At 40.9% G+C, this 21,544-nt stretch overlaps 1 long non-coding RNA gene across 1 annotated transcript; it reads right to left on the bottom strand.

Moving 5' to 3' along the window:
• Positions 1-7,433: 7,433 nt before the first annotated feature.
• Positions 7,434-18,650, bottom strand: LOC141105351 (uncharacterized). Its single transcript, XR_012235586.1, has 3 exons — positions 17,633-18,650; positions 8,015-8,153; positions 7,434-7,646 (listed from the first exon to the last, which is right to left on the bottom strand). It is a non-coding gene; the product is annotated as an uncharacterized lncRNA (long non-coding RNA).
• Between the last annotated feature and the right edge of the window lie 2,894 nt (positions 18,651-21,544).

Genomic DNA, 21,544 nt, shown 5'->3' on the forward strand with positions numbered 1-21,544 from the left:
GGCCATCACATCTTTCGAGACCCCGACACCCTGTGTTAGTGTGCCTAGGACTGTGTGGTGCTGTACCCTACGCTAACACTCAGCTAGTGTGTGGTAGCGTTTGAAACATTCACCAATGCAGAGACCAGGTTGGTCAGGACAGGAGGATTAATAAAAGCGGGTGTCATGCCTAAATCCGTGTTTACTGCAGACACGACATCTTCTTTGGGGTGTTCTTTGGGTAGGGGTACCAGGGAGGACATAAGGAAAATGCCTCTCATGCAGCCGGCTCACTGCATTTGCGTTGGGAAGTTGGGCAAGAGCACCGTCTGGAAACAGAAGGGCTCTGACGATCTCTTCCTGGAATTTAAAGAAGGATCCTGTCCGTCCTGAAGCTTTGTATAGCACAAAAACGTTCAGCAAAGCCAATTGAAATAAATAAACAGACACTTTTTTGTACCAGTGTCTGGCCTTATGGGCAATTAGGTACGGCGCCAACAACTGGTTGTTAAGGTCCACACAGAGGGGTTTATCCACAACACCAGTTGCCGTAGGAATTTGGACTGCCGTGTCTGCGTGAAGTGAGGACAGAGCGAAAACATTCCGTGAATCTCTCCACTTCACTGCTAACAAATTATTACACTTCAAGCAGGCTCTCTCCCCCCATCTAAGTCAGGATTCTACAAGCCGTTGTGGTGAGCCCTGGCGATAAGATCGCATGGTGATACATGCGCCAATTCCATAAACAAAAAGGTAACTAAAAAGTGGCACTCTTGTGTAATAATTGTCCACGTACAAGTGGTACCCCTTTCCGAATAAGGGTGACACCAAGTCCCACACTATCTTACCAGAGCTCCCTATGTAGTCAGGGCAGGTCTCTGGCTCTACGCAACTATCTTTTCCCTCGTAAACCATAAAACTATATATCAAAAATGGGGTTGTGACCTGTCCACTTGTGTTGTGTGCAGGCACCGACATGCCTCCATCCCATGAATTACAGAGCAATGGAGAATGGAAGCGGGACTTTGTGTGAGGCATGTCGGTGAGTGTATCCACATCACAAAACTAGTATAGTAGGATGACTAAAGATAATCCTGTATCTAGTGATAATACCGACAAAATATATTGCAGGAAGATAATGCATGGTTTATTACAAGAAAATCATAAAATCAGATACATGATAAAAGAGATAGATTTGGGCTGCAATGGGGCATGTGGACATGAGTAGGTTTACAGACATGGTTCAAATGATGGTTATACATGTACAAAACGTAGTAAAATGATATATCACATAATACAGTGAATAAAAGTATGCATCAATAGATGTTAACTCAACGCGTTTCTTGGCTTACAACCAATCGTCAGGAGTCCGATGCAGTGTAGCTGCGTTGAAAAAATAACTATGTATCAGTAAAAGTATGAGGAAAATTGGCGTATACACATACAAGTTTATATTGATATACTCACAAGGGATGCATGGGTGAATGATAGCCCATACATTGTGATGCAGTGTTGGTCCAGGCACACTGAATCTTACCCGGGGTTGAGGCAGAGAGCGCGCTCAAAAAAGACCATCGGCCCCGACCGGCAAAGTGGCCGGAGCGCCTACTAGGGCCACCAAGCGGGGGCAGGTGACGAGGCCCGGGAATAACTGCTGGGGATGAAAAAGAGAGAAATGGGATTGTGAGTGAGTGGAGTGAAGGTAAGGGGTGAATGTGGAAGAGGAGACAGGGAGTGAAGACAGCTAGTAACATGAGTGGGGAAGGTGGAAAAGACCCATCACAAAGGGAGAGATGTGTAAACCGAAAAGTGGGTGTGCAGATCCGGGAGGCCACTGCAGGTGTCAGTGGAGAGGTGAAAAGTGTGCAGGAGATTACCTGTAGTGAGATAGCCGGGCCAGGTGACGTGCCCCAGATGGACATGGTGAACACTCGAGGCGCTCGGTCAGTGACGGCCGTTATAAAGCCGAGGGCTAGGGGCACACTCACGCCGACGTCATTGACGGACATAAAGACGCGGCGGGGGGCGGGCGGCCAGAAGCATCGAACGGCCGCTCCCCAACCTCGCAGCGCCAAGGTCCTGGATGGTAAAACTCCTGTGAGCTCCGCCTATAGCAGCCAAAGGCGTCAGAGGCGGGGCGTAGGAGAAATGACGCCGATGCGTCGAGGCCAGGGCCCGCCCCCGTCAGCAGTAGGGCGGGCGGCGGGTCGCGGACTGGGCGCATCGCAACCCCGGGAAAGAGAGCAGATGGGTCCCTGCAACAACTGCATCCTGAAAGTATAAAACAGATGTGTGAAGGGTCAGGAAAAATTGAGTTTAAGGGAAATATAAACAAAAAAATGATAAAATGAGATAGAGAGCCTGGGAAGAGGCAGAGTTCATAGAATAAACAGGCCATATGAAGGCTTTTAGTCTCTGCCCTGATTGGAAACAGAGAATGGCAGAGAATGTAATGTGGTAGCCACAGAATCTTGCAATGAATGAAATCATTAAGCAAGAGAGTGTGGATGCATTACTTATAGACTTGGATATATATGGTATAACTACGGGGATGACAGGGAATGAAAGAGTAGAGGATGGGAAACACGATGGGTAGGTAAAAGAATGAATGTAAATAAAAATTATAGAACAGCTTTAGCCCTGAATTAAATCAGTTTATCTTGCCTGACTAAAGAGAAAACAAATAAAATCAAAAGATAAAAACGAAAGAAGCAAGGAACACCGACATGCCTCACACAAAGTCCCGCTTCCATTCTCCATTGCCCCATAAAACTATATGTGTAGCCTGTTGCCCTGTCACAGAGCTTATACATCTTGACCCTGTATCTGGCACGCTTGCTGGGAAGATACTGTTTGATTGACAAGTGGCCAGAAAACTTAATCAGGGACTCATCAACGCAGACAACTTGATCAGGAGTAAAAAAGGCTTCAAAACGTTGGTTCAACGTTTACGAGGGGTCGAATTTTGTAGAGCCGATCAAATCCAGGGTCTCCACGAGTCCATTGTCATTGAAGTGCATGAACCGCAAGATCTGCTTGTATCGTGTCCTGGTCATGGAGGCAGAGAACAAGGGCATATGATGAATTGGGTCAGTGGACCAATATGACCACAACTCACTCTTTTTAGTTATGCCCATGAGGAGGGATAGGACCAGAAAGGTCTAAAATTCTGGAACCGTAATTGGTTTCCAATCTCTGGCAAGGGTCAGCTGGGGATTAGCGGCGATTAATTGACCAGCACACAAATTTCTTTGGTCCACAATAGATCTATAGAGATCTTCGGTGAAAAACAGAGAATAACAATCAAGTGACGTAAAATCAACTGTTTCCACCTGAATTCTGGGTCGGCCAATGAATGGGGGAAGTACGGGTGCTGCAGAAGTGGTGGCTCCCAATTAGGATTGGCGAATGCAGCAGGAAGGGCACTATGGGCTCGACGGGCCTGTGTTTGTCTTCTTCTTGGTGGCAGCGGGACACTACTCGTGCTTGCCACCTCGCCAGCTTGAACTGCACTTATGGGACTCGCCATGTCACCAAGCGTTACTATAGTGCTGGATGTACGACCAGGATGTACTAGGCCGCTGGTGCTTGCCAGTTCACCAGAAGGAATAGTGGCGCTAGTACTGGCTCTCTGCTCCATATGAGGGACCTGCAGTTCTTGCACCTCAACTACAGCAGGAGAAGAACGGGGTCTGGTACGCCTGACCTTGGCAGGGACCACAACTCCATCGTCAGAGCTATCTGTCATGGAGCCGCTGTCCTCTACAGGTTCGTATTCTGAGCCTGAATCTGACAAATGAATGACTTCCTCTTCACTATCTGTCATGCTCAGAAAAGTGTAGGCCTCTTCACTACTGTACCTTCGATTTGACATTTTGGTCTCTAAATTTACTGGTACAGAAGTGAGACTCACAGGTAAAAAAGCTCCTGACTGTTAGTGACTGACTCAAACGCTACCAAAAAAACTGTTAGCGATCGCAGGGATCAGGCCTCACTCTGCGAACACTGCAGTTATGTGTTTAGTGTTTTGTAAGTGACAGTGATCGATTGATACTGCACTTGGGTGAGCTGGGCAGGGCAGAGGGGCTAAACGCAGGTGCTAGCAGGTATCTGAGCTGATTCCACTAGCACTGCGTTTTTGGGAACCCTAAACTGCTGGCGAAGCTAGTATAGATCTGATCAGATCAGATATCAATCTGTTCAGACACTATACTATTAAAGGGAGGTGTATGGTGCGTGCGAGGGTGTTAGTGCTACTGGCACTAATCTGACGCTGCCTGGGGCGACGCAGACCCTATCTGACGCTTAAACCTATCTTTGATCACCCGCCAGGTGATCAGGGGGTTAAACCTTTATTGGGTAAAATACGGCGGGTGCCCTGACGCTATAAAAAAAAATCTAGCTAAACTGCATCACCTGCATAGGCCTGCGTAGGGGGTGTGCCAGGTGTGCCTGGGCACACCCTAATCACTACATGCAGTGCCGATTCCCCCTACTGCCTGAGCTTCCCCCAGGTTGGCCTGGCAGTGCAGCTGGCTTCCCTCCTCTCCTCTTCCCCCAGCTGCTGTGGGGGATATTTTAGGATGGAGAGTGGGGGAAAGGGCTAGTAAATATGTCATTTACCAGAGCCATTCTTTTCTAAATGAACACAATAAATGCACTCATTGTGTTCATTCATAACTGAAGCATAGTAAACTGTGTTTACTACACTTCAGTTTGTGAATCAGCAGGAAGCAGCTCACCACAGAGAACTTCCTATTCATTTACTGTCCCGTGCAACTGAGGCTGTGTGTATTTGAGCTTTGGGGTGCACACCCTAATGCAACAGGCTACACACCCCTATGATCACCCGTGACACTTATACAGTGATCACAGGTGACAGGGGGTAATCAAGGGGTTAAACCTTTATGGAGGGGGTTAGGGGGGGTCCCTAGACCTATCTGGGGCTATTACTAATTGCCCTAATGATGATTTTTTTCATTCACTAATGACACCAGTACAGCATTAAAAAAAAAATCTGATTGCTGTACTGGGTGACACAGTGACAGGTGGTGAAGGGGTTAACGGGGGGGGGTGATCGGGTGGTGAATTGTGTGCCTACGTGACCTGGTGTCAGTATAGTGTTGTGCAATTTACTTTTAGATGTTATCTCTACTCTGTCTGGAACGAAAAAGACCGACACGAGGAGAGATGACATCACTTCCCCTGTCAGTGTTTACACTTACATGACAGGGGAAGGATCTCATTCGTCAGGACCGATCACCAGGTCCCGGCCAGATATCATCGGCCTGGGCCTGGGAATTGATCGGTTCCTTATCGAATTGGATGGTTGCGGCCGGCGGGGGGCGCGCACGCGTGCTCCCCAGCCGGCCGCGCGCGCGAAGTATAGCTACGACGCTTGCGCAGCCGGACCAACCTGCCGCAGTATGTTGGCGGCGGCTGGTCCGGAACCGGTTAAGGGTCTGGTATGGATTTTTAGGGTGACCGCAAGCATTTTGTTTATTGTGCATGGAGCCCCCCTTTAAATCCGTGCCATACCCGAGGGTACCCCTTTAAAATCCATACCAGACACAATGGGTACTGCAGCAAATGTCATTTACATGACAAAAATTAGAGTTTAAATTGCCAGCAAAAAAAACTTCATTGCAGGCAAAAAAAAAAAAAAAAGCATACAGACTCCTTCAATGTTTCCCCACAATACATAACAGACCCTTAGGGTTGGCTATGCATTTTGGGGACCTTTGTGCTCTGTGTTCCTTTTTTTTATTTTTAAAAAAGAAGCCAGGAGGGAGATGTCACTTGCTGACAATTTAAAACTTTTTTTTTTTCCTTTGTAGATCACTGCTCCCAGACAAATGGATTTTTTTTTCATTGATACATGTTCTCTAGAGCAGTGCTCCCCTCCACCCATGCTATTTTTCTAACACCCCCTTGTCTATTAGCCAAGAAGATGGGCATTTTTCATTTGAAAGATTTGGCTTTCTTTGATTTCATTGCAGTTTGGGTTCGGCATCCGAACATCTTTGAAGTTCACTGAACCCTGCTTGAACATGGCAGTTCAGCTTATCACTACCTCCTACCTCACACATGGAGGAAAGCAATAATAGTTAAATATATTAATTTTCTACAAATCATGTAATGAGGTTGATTAACTAAAACAGTTTAGAATCTTCACTTTAAGTGGTTGTAAAGCCTTAAGGGTTTTTGAACCTTAAGTGGTTGTAAAGGTTCAGTTTAAAAAAAAAAAGAAAAAACAATCATGTCATATTTACCTCTGCTGTGCAGTTGATTTTGCACAGAGTGGCGTCGATCCTCCTCTTCTGGGGTCCCTCCGCCGCGCTCCTGGCACCTTCTCTCCGACGGGACACCCGTTTCCGGGGTGCTCCCATGTCCTGCTGCTGCGTCCGTAAACACAGATAGCAGGACTCGGCTCCGCCCCCCTGGCGCCCACATCATTGGATTTGATTGACAGCAGCAGGAGCCAATAACTGAGCTGCTATCAATCTATCCAATCAGGACACGAGACACAGGCCGGAGCTGGTGTGCTCATTCCCGTCGTGAGAACTACGGGGCTCAGGCAAGTATAAGGTGGGCTCGGGGACGCTGCTGCAGCAAAGAAGGTTTTTCACCTTAATGCATAGAATTCATTAAGGTGAAAACAGCGAGGATTTCCAACCCCTTTAATGCATTCTATGCATTAAGGTGAAAAACATTCTGTGCTGCAGTTCCCCCAAGACCCCCCCTTTTCTTACCTGAGTCCCATCGGATCCAGCGATGTGCACGAGTGCAGCGGCTCCAGCCACAGTCGCTGCCCTCATTTAACAGTTTGATAGCAGCAGGAGCCATTGGCTCCCGCTGCTGACAATTAAAAGTTGTGACATGGGAGTGGGGGGGCGGGGCTGAGTCCCAATGTCTGTGTCAATGGATACAGCAGCGGTTTTCAGGAGTGACCCCGCATGGGTGTCCCCATGTAAAGCGCATTCCATGGGGGCACCCGATGAAGAGGAGGAGCCTGGAGCAGACCCCAGTAGAAGAGGATTGGGGCTGCTCTGTGCAATGGTTTTGCATGTTTAGGCATGTTTGCTATTTCAAAAAAAAAATTGAACCTTTACAACCCCTTGAATAAATTGCGTGAATACTTCCTTTAATTATGTGAAAAGTAAATTCCTGTTTTTTTTTATTTCATCTGCATATAATTGGGTATTTACAGTGAGCAGGAATTTGCTATTTACATGATCAGACAATTGCCAAGGAGAAGTCTGTAGGGACCGATCAAGCAGAGCAGAGAAGCCTGAGGGAGCAGAAGATCAGGTAAGTGCTTTCAGGGTCCACCTAGACACAAACAATTAACCCTTGCAGATAACTGAAGTAAATATTCTCAAATCTATTCTGGAATCCTTTAGTAAATCAGATTTAATATATAATATATATATATATATATATATATATATATATATATATATATATCAGTTCACAGTAAATTATATATTGACCGCAAAGCATAGTGTAAATTTACATTGTAAGACTATAGGTCCTCCATCATTGTTGATGATGTCAGAGAACCTTAGATCAGTGGATTGCCAGTGAGAAGCATGTGTAGGGACTGGTCTTGCAGAGCAGAGAAGCCTGAGAGAGCTGGAGATCATGTAAGTGCTTCTGGGGTTCCCCTAGACAGAAACAAACAATTAACCCTTGGAGACAATTGAAATAAATATTCTCAAATCCTTTAATAAATCAGACCTAATATTAATCAGTTCACAGTAAAATGTATATTGACAGCAAAGTATATTGTAAATTTACATTTTTTATTCTCCATCAGCATGGTCATGATAAATTTATTGATATGCATTGATATGCATATAATGGGGTTTTCTTTTTTTTTTTTGTTTTCTTTTTTATGAGAAATATAATTTAAAAAAAATAAAAGAATACTAGAAATACATACATTATAGGTACAGTATATTCAAACCTGTGCCCAAATGTTTACACACATTGAGGACGAATGGTAAATTCCATGAGCATTGATTTTGCTTACCAGTGCAGCATCCATGTGTGAACTTGCATGTTTATACTGTATGTTAGTAAATCAGGCCCAATAATTCAGCATGCAAGTCATGTAATTGCAATGCCTGCTTTTGTAACGGTGTATGGAAGTAATTAAAGAAAAGGTTCTGCTAGAAGAAAGATAAAAAGCAGCATTAAAGCAACGCCCTCCAATATAACACATCATTTATAATTGTTATGAATAAAATGAATATTCTGCAAAAAATAATATCTATGCAATAATAAAACTATTGTTATTTATGGACATCTCACATTTCATGAAATCGTTTTTGTGTGTTTTTTTTCTTAAATCGAGACTTATCCCACAGATGCTCAAATCTACCACCTTCACCTGGCAGACTTTTTTGTGTGGAATTACTGTTAAAAGTCCCCTCTGAATTTGTGCTTAGATGTTTAAAAAATACGGATAAATTATAGAAAAATATTTTCAAGGGCTGAAAACTTTATCTTAATACCCATTGCATTAAAATTTACACTGAAAACATATTCCAAGCTTGATAAATACCCCCCCCCCCCCCCCATCCGGCATTAGCAGGTACAATGCAGGGTTATGGACACTCCATCATTCCTGATCACATCAGATGACTTTAAACCACTGGATTGTAGGGGGGGGAAATTTGCAGGGATCGGTCTAGCCGAGTGGAGGAGCTTGTGAGACCAGAGGATAAGGTAAGTAAAAGTGATTTTCACTGCCCCCCTAAACATAAATAAACAGTCAAGCCCTTGTAGTGGGGCAGCATGTGCCATGCAAGGGTTAACTGCTCATTTAGTCTGGGGGATTGTAAGAGCACTTTTACTTACTTGACCCTTTATACCCTCAAAAATGGTGCTCCCCTGCGCTCTGGTAGTGGACTGTCCTTCGCCATCTTTAGGTGCAATAGAGGACTTTGGGTCCTCCATAGTTATTGATGACATCATAAGACCTTAGACCAGTGGATTGCCAGGGAGAAGAGTCTGTAGGGACTGGTCCAGCAGACCAGAAGACCTGGAGGGAGAAGATCAGGTAAGTGCTTTCAGGGACCCCTAGACACAAACAAACAATTAACCCTTGCAGAGGACATTTTAGTTTTCTGGAGTTCAGCTTTAAAATTTGCTTAAATGTATTATTGGTATTTATTAATAAATACGACCAGGAACTATAGGTCTTGCTGTCTAGGGCATGATTAATTTAAGTCAGTGAGTATATGCCTCAAAGCAAATCTTTACACTACTTATTCTAAAGTATGAGCCTTGTTCCAAACTCAGGAAAATGCTTAGTGGTGTTTAAAAGTAATGATAATGTGAATGATGCAGATATATGTAGCAAACGTTCTGGAAAGAAATCGAAGCATGAAATGCTTAATTGTTGTGCAATGGGGGAATGACTAGTATCGTAAAATAACTTAACACTTAAGACAAAATAGAAATGTGTCAACATTCTCAGTAACCAGCTTGGAAAGCTTGTATAATAATAACTATGAAAGAAAACATGAGTGAACAAATAACATGAAAAAAAAAAAACAACAGCACAGAGATATAGACAGATGATATGTAGGTGATGGACAGATCAATCATTTAAAAAATGCTGCAATGTCTTACCATGGTCAGCAAGCAATTTTGTGCACGGAAATGTGCACCTTGTAATAGTTATATATTAATTTCTTTTTACATAGTTTTGAGTTATAGTCATGTACATTTGAAACCCACCTTTGAGGGATGTGCATCCTTCCCTCCAGCTTTGTATTGAAGCACAGTGGCTGTTCCTTGTAGACCTACGTGTATATTTTGCAATCGTTTGTGTATATTGAACCCAATAATCTATACATGGTGCAGTGCCCTGCACTGTGACATGTATATTTTTGTACACAAACGTGTGCAAAGATCCCTTAAGAAACAGAGGTTTCTCAGGAACCTCTGGTCATTAGGCACATATTGCACAGTGACTTTTCTATTATTCTATTATTTAAGAAAACTGCAGAGTACAAAATCTGGTGCAACTCTATATAGAAACCAATCAGCTTCCAGATTTTATTGCCAAAGCTTAATTGAACAAGCTAAAGTTAGTAGCTGATTGGCTACCATGTACAGCTGTACCAGATTTTGAGTGCACCAGTTTTAGTAAATCTCCCCAATGTGTAGAGCAGTAATTCTCAACTCGGGGGTCAAATGATGATTTGCCAGGGGTCACCAAATCCTGGGCTGTTCCTGAAGCCCACACCGCTCTCCCAGCCTTTTTGCGGCTGCCCAGCAGGGCTGTCCCTGGAGCCTGTGGCCGCCCAGCTGGGCTGTTCCTGGAGCCTGCGGCCGTCCACTCAGCCTCTTCACAGCCGCCCATTCAGTTCACGGCATGGCTGGGGGGGCAGAGACTAGAGGTCAGCTGACTGGTGAGGAATATGAAGTGGGAGGGGCTGGAGGAGACATTATCTCTTGATTTCAGCATAGGTGTCACTGCTACGAGACACCACAAAGTCGGAGACACAGTGAGTAACACTACCTGTGATCATAGTTGCCATTAAAAGTCCACACAACAGTTCTCAGATCAGCAGATGACCTTGATCAAGAGCACCTAAATTGACTGATCAGAACTTTCCCCAGCATTGCCACCCATCCCAACCCCCCAACAGCACTGCCACTTATCCCATCCCCCCCCCACACACACACACAAAAGGAGTAAGAGAAGGAATAAAAATAGAGAATACATGGAAGGGGGAGGAACAAAGAAAAAGAATAAGAGAAAGAACAAGAAAGACGGCTAGAGAGGGATGGGGGAAAAAAACAAGAAATTGGGATGGAGAAAGATAAAAGGTAAAGAAAGGAGAACAAAGAGTGGTACATCCTAAAATGTACCATAAGGGGTTTTAACACTGTACGAGTGGAAGGGACTCAAGGAGCTCTATATGTCTGTGGATTAGGGGCACAAATTACTTGTCTTGCCTTGTGTGCTGACAGCCCATGCACAAAAATAATTTTACTGTTAGGGAGCCCTACAACTTGGGAAATTTTATCAAGGGGTCACGAAACTAGAGAGTATGAGAACCACTGGTGTAGAGGTTCAGATTCTTTATAAACAGGCTAATGATGAGTGAACTGGCCTGGATTTGGTTCACTGGACATTTGGTGAACCCAGGCTAAAATCCGAATTACATTTTATGGGAGCAAAGCCAATTTGAAAGCTTTTGGGGAAAAGGCCTTAGGAAGCTCAGCACTGCCATGGGGGGCATGTACCTGTGCAAACAATAGAAACTTTTTTTTTTTTTTTATATACTGCTCAGTGAGGGATGGGTCTTTTCAAAGGCAAGGTATTAAAAAGCAACACTAAAAATACAAATTGCTTTCAATAACATGATTGGGAGTGCCTTAAAGTGATTGTAAAGGTAGAAGGTTTTTTATCCTATTCCATTCTATGCATTGAGATAAAAAGTCTTCAGTGTGCAGCAGCCCACCTAATACTTACCTGAGCCCATTTAGATCCAGCGACTCCCATCCTCATTGGCTGAGACAGCAGCGTGGCACTATTGGTTCCCATTGCTGTTAATAAAAGTCAGTAAGCCAATAAGGAGAGAAAGGGAGTGGGCTGCTCCATGACTGAATTACCACAAGGAGTTGCATCTCAGCTTGAGTGCCCCTATAGCAAGCTGCTTGCTGGAGGGCACTCAACAGGAGGGAGGGGCCAGGAGCATCAAGAGGGACCTGAGAAGAGGAGGATCCTGGCTGCTCGGTGAAAATCCACTGCAAAGGCAGGTAAGTATAATATGTTTATTATTTTTAACTAAAAAAATACAATCCCCTTAAACCTGCATGTGAAGTGGCTCACCTCTACGATGTACTAAAGCAAAAGCGACATTTAGAAAAATAAACTATTACTGCTAAATGACATTTCCCGGTCGGATTTGTTCTGTTTGTCAACAAAGCGGCCAAAGATCCCCCTCAGCATCTATACCAGACCCTTATCACTTAAACCTACACACAAAGCGGCTCATCTGCAGGATTTACTATTACTGCTAAATGACATTTCCCAGTCAGATTTGTTCTGTTTGTAAATAAAATGGCCAAGGATCCACATCACCATCTATACAAGACACTTACCAAGAATAAAGATCTAGTATGGATTTTCAAGCCAAAAAAAAGCAAGCAACAAAAAGTCTGAGTCCACCCCTATAATTCATGTAAGACCCTCGTGATTAGGGCACTGGATGGATTTTGGGAGGGGGAACCACACTCAAAAAAAAAAAAAAAACAACATTGGGTCCAATAAAATCCATGCCATAGTCTTATTCAGACAAACAGCCTTCAGGGGAGGGGTAAGGCTTGTGTGACCCCCCCAAACCATGTCAGACCACATGCCCTCAACATGGGACATGCCAGAATCAAATAAAGAGTCCTCAGATATCCACCAGCATGTCAATGAGAAAGTTATATACCCTTGTTATTTATTAACAAAAAAAAAGTACACAAAAGCACAGACACCTTAAAAAGGATTTTTTTTTTGTCTCCTTTCGACTGACCCTGAGGGCTTGTCATATTCATGGACAGATTGTCCACTGCTATGGTATATTATCAATGGATAACGTTGTATTTTGTATAAGTTCTTACTGTTTTGGTTGGATGTTTTGTACTTAGCCAGTCAATTGTATGTAGTTGAAACTTCAATAAAAATCCAATGTGTTAAAAAAAAGGATTTTTTTTCATTAAAAAAAAACATAGTTGGCCCTTTGAAAAAATCAGTGGGTAAAACGCTGCGTCAGGGTGCAGCTGCATTGCAATCTGTATTGACACTACATATTATTCTGGAGGTGTTGCTGAAGATGTGTGGGACAGCCAATTGCACTGATAAGTGATCAGCTGGGATATGTAATATGCCTTTGGCATCTTTATGTTTGTGAGTAGTTATTGGATATTTAATACATTTTAATGTTTTTATGGTAATACACTATGCCCTTTCTTTGCCCAATATCTAAGAAAACACCAGATTATCATTGATACCAGTGTATGGGAGGAGTCTTCAGAGGGATTTATGAGACCCACATAGGGTGAGCACTTGCTTGTGGAGTGGGATAACTACATCATCTTTCCTGCACGATTGGAACACAACTATTTGCAGTTATATTATGTGTGGGAGTTTTGCACTGACTTTTTAATGAACTTTAACACTTTATGCTTTGAATTTCTAGGAGGTTTGCTCTCCTCTTTTACTATCACTTGGGAGCTTAATGTTGCACATTGCATATGATTTATTTATATATTTTATATATATTTATGTCAGATAAGACTTTACCCACATACAGTATTATAAGGAAGAGGTTTCAAAGTAAAGTTTCATGATGAGACGCAAACAAAATATTGTTGTTTTTTTACCCATAAAAAAGAGAATAATCTTTCACTGCATGCAAGAAGGCCCAAATCCATGAGCAGGCAACATTGGCTCAATTACTATCCTGTGAGCATCCCTGGAACCCTTATATACCCCTACCATTCTCTTCCTCAATTAAGCAAAAAATGTTCAAAAATAAAAGAGAAGCAAAAAATGGAAAAACTTTTTAGAATGTGTACATTTTGTGTCTCAGCCCTGCCCGTTTACCCCTTTGCCCATGTCACTGGCCCACAACTTTCCTAAGGTATTTACAGGCATGGTAAAGGGGCAGCAACAAATTATGGGGTCATAATTCTTTTTTTATTAATGTTGCTGACCAGTGGCGGTGCATCCATTAAGGGCGCACTGCCTCTCTCCAACCAACCCCCTCTATGTATAATGGAGAGATTCATGCATTGCATGAATCTATCCATGGCCACCGCCACCCTCTATTCAGGCAACTGGCCCCTTTTGGGATGCCAGGCGCCTGAATTACAGTGGCTGGGGTGTATTTTTGAAGCACCTGATTAGAGCCATAGGCTCTAATAAGCTTTAAAAAAGGTGAACTCTGAGCGCAAAGCATTGCTCTTGGAGTCCACCCAGGTGTGTTAGAAAAGCAAATGAATATTCACTTTTCTAACACTGAACCGCCTCTCCACCAATCAGGTAACGCGGGTCCAATACCCATCACCTGATTGGCTGAAAGGATAGGTGCTGCGATTGGACACCCATCACGAGGAGGGGAGGAGATGAATGGTGCACACAGTGGTGGCTATTGATGGGCACAGTGGCAGCATTTGATGGGCACACTGGCAGCATTTGATGGGGCACAGTGGCAGAATTTGATGGAACAGAGTGCCGGCATTTGATGGGGCACAGTGGCGGCATTTGATGGGCATGGTGGCTGCGTTTGATGGGCACAGTGGCTGTGTTTGATGGGCATAGCGGCTGTGTTTGATGGCACAGTGGCTACGTTTGATGGGAACAGTGGCTGCGTTTGAAGGCAAAGTGGCAGCATTTGATGGGCACAGTTGCTGCATTTGATGGCACAGTGTCTGCATTTGATGAGCACAGTGGCTGCGTTTGATGGCAAAGTGGCAAAGTGGCAAAGTGGCTGCATTTGATGGGCACCGTTGCTGCGATTGATGGCACAGTGTCTGCGTTTGATGAGCACAGTGGCTGCGTTTGATGGCACAGTGGCTGCGTTTGATGGGCACAGTGGCTGCATTTGATGGCACAGTGGCTGCGTTTGATGGGCACAGTGGCTGCGTTTGATGGCACAGTGGCTGAGTTTGATGGGCGCAGTGGCTGTGTTTCATGGCAAAGTGGCTGCATTTGATGGGCACAGTGGCTGCGTTTGATGATGAGCACAGTGGCTGCATTTGATGGCACAGTGGCTGCATTTGATGGGCACAGTGGCTGCGTTTGATGATGAGCACAGTGGCTGCATTTGATGGACACAGTGGCTGCATTTGATGGGCACAGTGGCTGCATTTGATGAGCACAGTGGCTGCATTTGATGGACACAGTGGCTGCGTTTGATGGGCACAGTGGCTGCGTTTGATGGGCACAGTGGCTGTGTTTGATGGGCACAGTGGCTGCGTTTGATGGGCACAGTGCCTGCATTTGATGGACACAGTGGCTGCGTTTGATGGGCACAGTGGCTGCGTTTGATGGGCACAGTTGCTGCATTTGATGGCACAGTGGCTGCGTTTGATAAGCACAATGGCTGCGTTTGATGGCACAGTGGCTGCATTTGATGGGCAAAGTGGCTGCATTTGATGGCACAGTGGCTGCGTTTGATGGGCACAGGGGGTGCATTTGATGGACACAGTGGCTGCATTTGATGGGCACAGTGGCTGCATTTGATGGGCACAGTGAAGCTGCAATTGATGTTTTTTTCAGAATTTTTCAGTTTGTTTGCGCCACCCCCCACACACACCCCCCAAAAAAAAAATTTTGAGCACCAACCGCCACCGTTGCTGACCAATTAATGTTTGTATGTATCTAAGGATATTAGAAAATAAACATTTCACCACTTATTTATATCATTGAAATCTATTAAACTGCACATAGTTACTAGAAGGGTAAATAACATAATTCCTGCATACAAATTTGTATTCAAATTACTGACATTTGGTAGAAAGACGCAATGGGCAAAGATAGCTGGAAGTCAAAACAGATAAATGATCTGCATATGCATGGTCAGATTTATGTACACAAGCCAATGAAATTAGATAGATAACTTTAAACAGATATTTAAGCACTAAAATTAACAGACTGATAATGTGTATCTTTCGCTTATGTTTTTATCAGAATTAAAAAAAAATCTATGTAGTCATGCATTCATACTGTATGTCCATCTATATCATCCAGCACTACCTGGAGTCATAATTAAAAATAATTGAGTAAATTAGTTTCTGGGCACAGAAGCAAAATTATTACATCCTGACATAGTGTATATTAATATTTCATGCATCAGATAGTTGTCTGCATCTCTGAGTGTAATGGATATAATTGAATGGACAAGGCAAGTTGACTGCACATTATTTGCCACCGTCTTACTAGTGATAAATGGCCCAATATCTGCCATTTACTGAAGACAAAGCTGCCTGTTCCCTAACGCCTAAAATCTCCCTACTAACTGCTTTATAGCAGGCACACTGCATGTCAAGCTTTTATAAATCTAAGCATCCCTTGACATAAACGTCAGAGTCCTGAGACCTCTTTTAAGGATCATATGGGACATTAAATCCTTTTAGGAGGTGTAGGATCCAGCTCCTATTGTAAATAAAGCAGGCATTGGAGTGCACTATTGAAAGGTCAATACATTGTACACACACACACACACACACACACAAAATAAATATATATAATATATATATATATATATATATATATATATATATATATATATATATATATATATATATATATATATATATATATACGTGTATGGAACAGCTACCTAGTGAAATATTGAAAAATCACAATTCAGGAGTCAATACAGTCTATACAAATATATATATATATATATATATATATATATATATATATATATATATATATATATATATATATATATATATATATATATATTACAAAAGCTATGGGGCACCAACTAAACATATAATATAGGTAATGTACAAAACTAGTGATAAATTGAACCTTGAACTATTTTACATTTCACCACCCGTGGTTAAAAGATGGGTGTTTCAGAACATTCAAAACCAAAAGAGGGGCTTTAAAGAATTAAATACTGTACAATTCAATTTAAGGGAGGGTGGGGGCCTGGGGGTTCTCTTCTAACTGAAGTTAATTTATTCTGGCGGCACTCTAAAATAAATACGCCTCTCAATCCAAAATCAATGAGTATTCCAGTTGTTGTACAGTCCCCTTCCCCCAAACACACACTCTTCTAAAATAAAATGTGATTGTGTATGAAATTTGTTAACAGCTAGCAGAAAACTTGTAATCCCCAACTTTCCTGTATTAACAAAATAAATGCGATCATTTCAATTGAGTTATTAAGCAGCTTACCCGGGAGGGTGGGTGGTGGGAATCATTGCTATCATTTTGTACAAGCAATTCACAAATTGTAGTGACACAATCTTACTAACTAATATTTACAACACAAGTGCACTGTGGAAAAAAAACTGCGGTGTTTAGGAAAGACGGCATTCTGATATTTTGTCGCACAATTTAGACAATCGTTATATAATTCCTTAAAAAGAAAGTGCTTACAAACATGAAATACTGTAAACGGAATAAAGGTATCAAAACTAATACAGGGTTGAAACAAATATTAAACGGTCCCTGGGGTATATGCGTCTATCTATATATCTGTATCTATCTATCTATCTATCTATCTATCTATCTATCTATCTATCTATCTATCTATCTATCTATCTATCGATCTATCTATGTATATCTATATACATCTATATATATCTATATCTATAGATATAGATATGTATGTGTGTGTGTGTATTAAGTAATTTTATATATATATTTATACATTTTTAATTTGTATTACTATGTATGTGTGTGTGTTATGTAATATATATATATATATATATATATATATATATATATATATATATATATATATATATATATATATATATATATACACGACACATATAGAGACAATTCATAAGACCTACATAGATATATTTAACGCACTGTTCTAAAGTCATGTATATTTATTTCTCACTCACCCCTGATGAAGAAAAGAAAAGAAAAAAAAAAAGCACAAACCTTTTTGTAATGTTCTCTATTTCGGAATAATTCCATAAATCCGTTCAAAATGCAGCATAAGGCGCATTGTTTTTATTCCGTGAATATGTAGGACAAAAGAAAAGCTGTTAATAGGTTAAGGAAATCAATGGTAAACTTTGCGACCTGATTTAAATTGCAATTAATTTGAAAAGTTAACAAAAGCACACCCTAATATGTGAACTTTATACTGCTCACTGCCCGAGTTCTTGTATGCTATAATGCTATAACTGTAGAAAGTAGAACACTTTTCTACATAGCTTTTGTAATATATATATTTTTTTTTCTTTTTTTTTTTTCTTGAATTAAAATAATAAAATACCTAAAAACCATCATTGTCTTCAGTGCCTGCTTCTTCTTCTCTTTCTGTTTTATGATTGTAAGTGTTCCATCACCTGCATGGCGGCTACATAGGCTGTGGTGTGCTTTCTCTAGTTGTGTCGCACATCCCTCACTCCTACGATTCCCTCCATATAACTAAAATATCCAACAATTTCAGAAAAGCAGTTTTCCAGATCAGCAGAGTCTATGCAGAATGAGATTAACAATGAAGGTTTTGTCTTTCATTAAGACCTTGCTCTTCTCTCCATAGTTAACTGTTTCCCCCCTATAGATTATTTCGATTTTGCAGCAATCAGGACTAACGCCAATACCCAGGCAATTTCTACTGATCGACTCTCTGCGCCCCATACAAGGCTTTAAAATGTGTGAAAGTAACTTGTGCTTTAAATAAGGCTTGAGCGATCAATTGGAAGCCGGAGTAACCACAGAGAAAGTGGGAGATACAAATGGGGTGAATCAGCTGGATCTGAACTGTGGCGCAAGGAGACACTTTTTAGTTGTCTTGGTCATTTACCATAAGGGGTAAATAATAAACATGTATAATAATATGTTATCACTGGGATCTGACGTGTTATTAGATATTAACTGTTAAAGGGTATTCAATACGGTTTTTTTGCAGAATTAAAAAAAAAAAAAAGAAAAAAAAAAAGATTTTTGTGTTTGTTAACCTGTTTGACAAATAAGAAAGATCACAGCTTTGGTGAAAATAGAAATCTTATATCTCTTATAAAAAGAATTTTAGAGTAGCCAGCCCATATGATACCCCCTTCTTTCCATAAAATTCTTAGGCAGCTCAGGGAATGCCTTCTGTAAACCTATAGAATACATATTAATAGGCTGTCACATTATCCAACACCTATCTGTATAATCAGACTGGGGTTTGTCACTAGAATAACTTGTTATAAAAGTAGCTTTCAATGCACAGATGAGCCTGAGATTAACCTTTTGTTGACACCCTGATTTCAGATGTTAAGATGGTCATACACTATACAATTTCATTGTACAATCTATACACAATCTCCTTTGCCACAGCTATGTAGTATAGGAGGGCAAACGTAAACAATGCATTCAATATATATACCCAAAACAGTCAGGTCCTTGCACTACATAGTTTATAGCAGACCTAAAGGAGACTGTACAATCAGATTGTATAGTGTATGCTGAGCAGGGTAATGCTAATCCTGACAAGATAAAATCTAAAGTGTTCAATTTTCTGTTAAAAAAAAAATAAAAAAATAAAATCTAAAGTGTTCAGGAGCCTTCACTTGTGTTGTGTAGCCTGTGGCTACATGTACATCTTTTGAACCCAATAATGTACGGACTATAGGGGATAGGTTTCAGGTTTTAGGGAAAGTGTTGGGGAGTCAAGGAAGGAGAAACACACAGCACCCCTTCTTATCCTCACAGTGACCATTCACTGACATGCACTTCTATTATCAAATCATTTAGCAAACAGTGGGGTTGATTTACTAAAGCTGAAGAGTGCAACATTTGGTGCAGCTCTGCATAGAAACCAATCAGCTTCCAGGTTTTGTTTTTTTTTCAAAGCTTAATTGAACCAACTGAAGATAGTAGGTGATTGGCTACAAAGCACAGCTGCACCAGATGTTGCACTCTTCAGTTTTAGTAAATCAACCCCACTGTTTGCTAAATGATTTGATAATAGAAGTGCATGTCAGTGAATGGTCACTGTGAGGATAAGAAGGGGTGCTGTGTGTTTCTCCTTCCTTGGCCCCCCCAACACTTTCCCTAAACCTGAACCCCCCCCCTCCTTAAATTATTGGGTTCAAAAGATGTACATGTAGCCAATCAGCTTCTAACTTCAGCTTGTTTAATTAAGCTTTGACAATAAAACCTGGAAGCTGATTGGTTTTCATACAGAGCTGCACCAGATTTTGCACTCTCCAGTTTTAGTAACCCCCCCCCCCCCCCCCCCAGTGTGTTAATTTTGCAGAGTGATTGTTGTAAATTTTCACTGACTACCCAATCATGTGCAAAGTCAATTAAAATACAGGATTTTTTTTATTTTGGTTCAACATTTTTCCCAATATTAATTTTGTTTAGTGAAAAGCCCCAAATCCTTTAGTAAGTCAATCCCACATTTTGTCTAAGGAGAGCAGAAGACTGGAGTGAGGATATAAAAAAGGGTCCTTACTGTACAAGCCAAGGAGAAATAGGAAAATGAGAGTGGGAAGAGGAATCAATAACAAGCAGCTGTCAAATGAAGAAAAGAATACTCAGCAATTGCCCTTCCCTTCTTATGCCATTGGTTGTGTAACTACCGTAGCTGAAGCCATGGGGGTTGATTTACTAAAGGCAAATAGGCTGTTCACTTTTCAATGGAAGTCGCACAAGCTAAAATTCTAATGTTTCTTTATTATTATTATTATTATTATTATTTATTGTATTAATTTTTTTTGCATGTGATTGCTTAATCTTTGCAAAGTGAAACTTCTCCACATTCACTAGGCTCTGGGGAAAATGCCCTTGCAAAGTGCAACTTCCTTTGCAAAGTATCGAACACTGTCTCTTTTTATTTAGACATCCTATTAAACAATACATCCATCTTCTATCGAACACAATTCTCAATCTGCTGACTGATAGGAACATTAACACCTAATATTATTCTGCACTATATTCCTTTGATCTTTTATTTGGACATTTTTCTAGAAGTTTCAATTAAATCCTTTCCACAATCCTACATCTCAGTTCTTCCTTCTATGCTTTTATGCTGATAGTATCCCTCTTAAAAAAAAAAGGCAATACTTTGTTATATCAATAACTTCACAGTGGTGAGCTCACTTGGAACTAATAAATGCCGTCTGTCTGCCAACATCATTGAATTATCTAAATCGAATTGATTTATGAATTGGCAGATTGATGTGTATACAGCAAGGATTTTCCTCTTGTTTGAGAGTTCAAAGACATTGCACAGTTCAAAGTATGGGTAGCCGAGCTGCAATAAGAATTAGTAAATCCATATTTGTCCAAAGGACACATGTAGACCTAAAGAGGAACCTATGAAAGAGGAAAAAACAAAGTAGATGGACAGACAGAGGACAGGACATATAAGTGGGACAATGCAACAACCATTGTGATATAAATGGCAAGCAAAACAGCACAGCACTTGTATGAAATCTTATTTAATATTAAAATGAACACACACACACACATATATAAATATATATATATACATATATATATATATATATATATATATACATATATATATATATATATATATATATATATATATATATATATATATATATATATATATATATATATACACATATACATATACATATACATATACATATATATATATATATATATATATATATATATATATATATATATACATATATATACATATATATATATATATATATATATATATATATATATATATATATATAGTATTTAAAAGACAAGCAAAACAGTACATGTACTTAATGACACATTTTTTAAAGTTAAATACTGTAATTAACATGGTTTTATAATTACGTTAATTTAATAATGTAGCAATATTAATATATTCAATATATCATA

The sequence above is a fragment of the Aquarana catesbeiana genome, linkage group LG01 (assembly GCF_042186555.1).
Source record: "Aquarana catesbeiana isolate 2022-GZ linkage group LG01, ASM4218655v1, whole genome shotgun sequence".
Taxonomy (NCBI): Eukaryota; Metazoa; Chordata; class Amphibia; order Anura; family Ranidae; genus Aquarana; species Aquarana catesbeiana.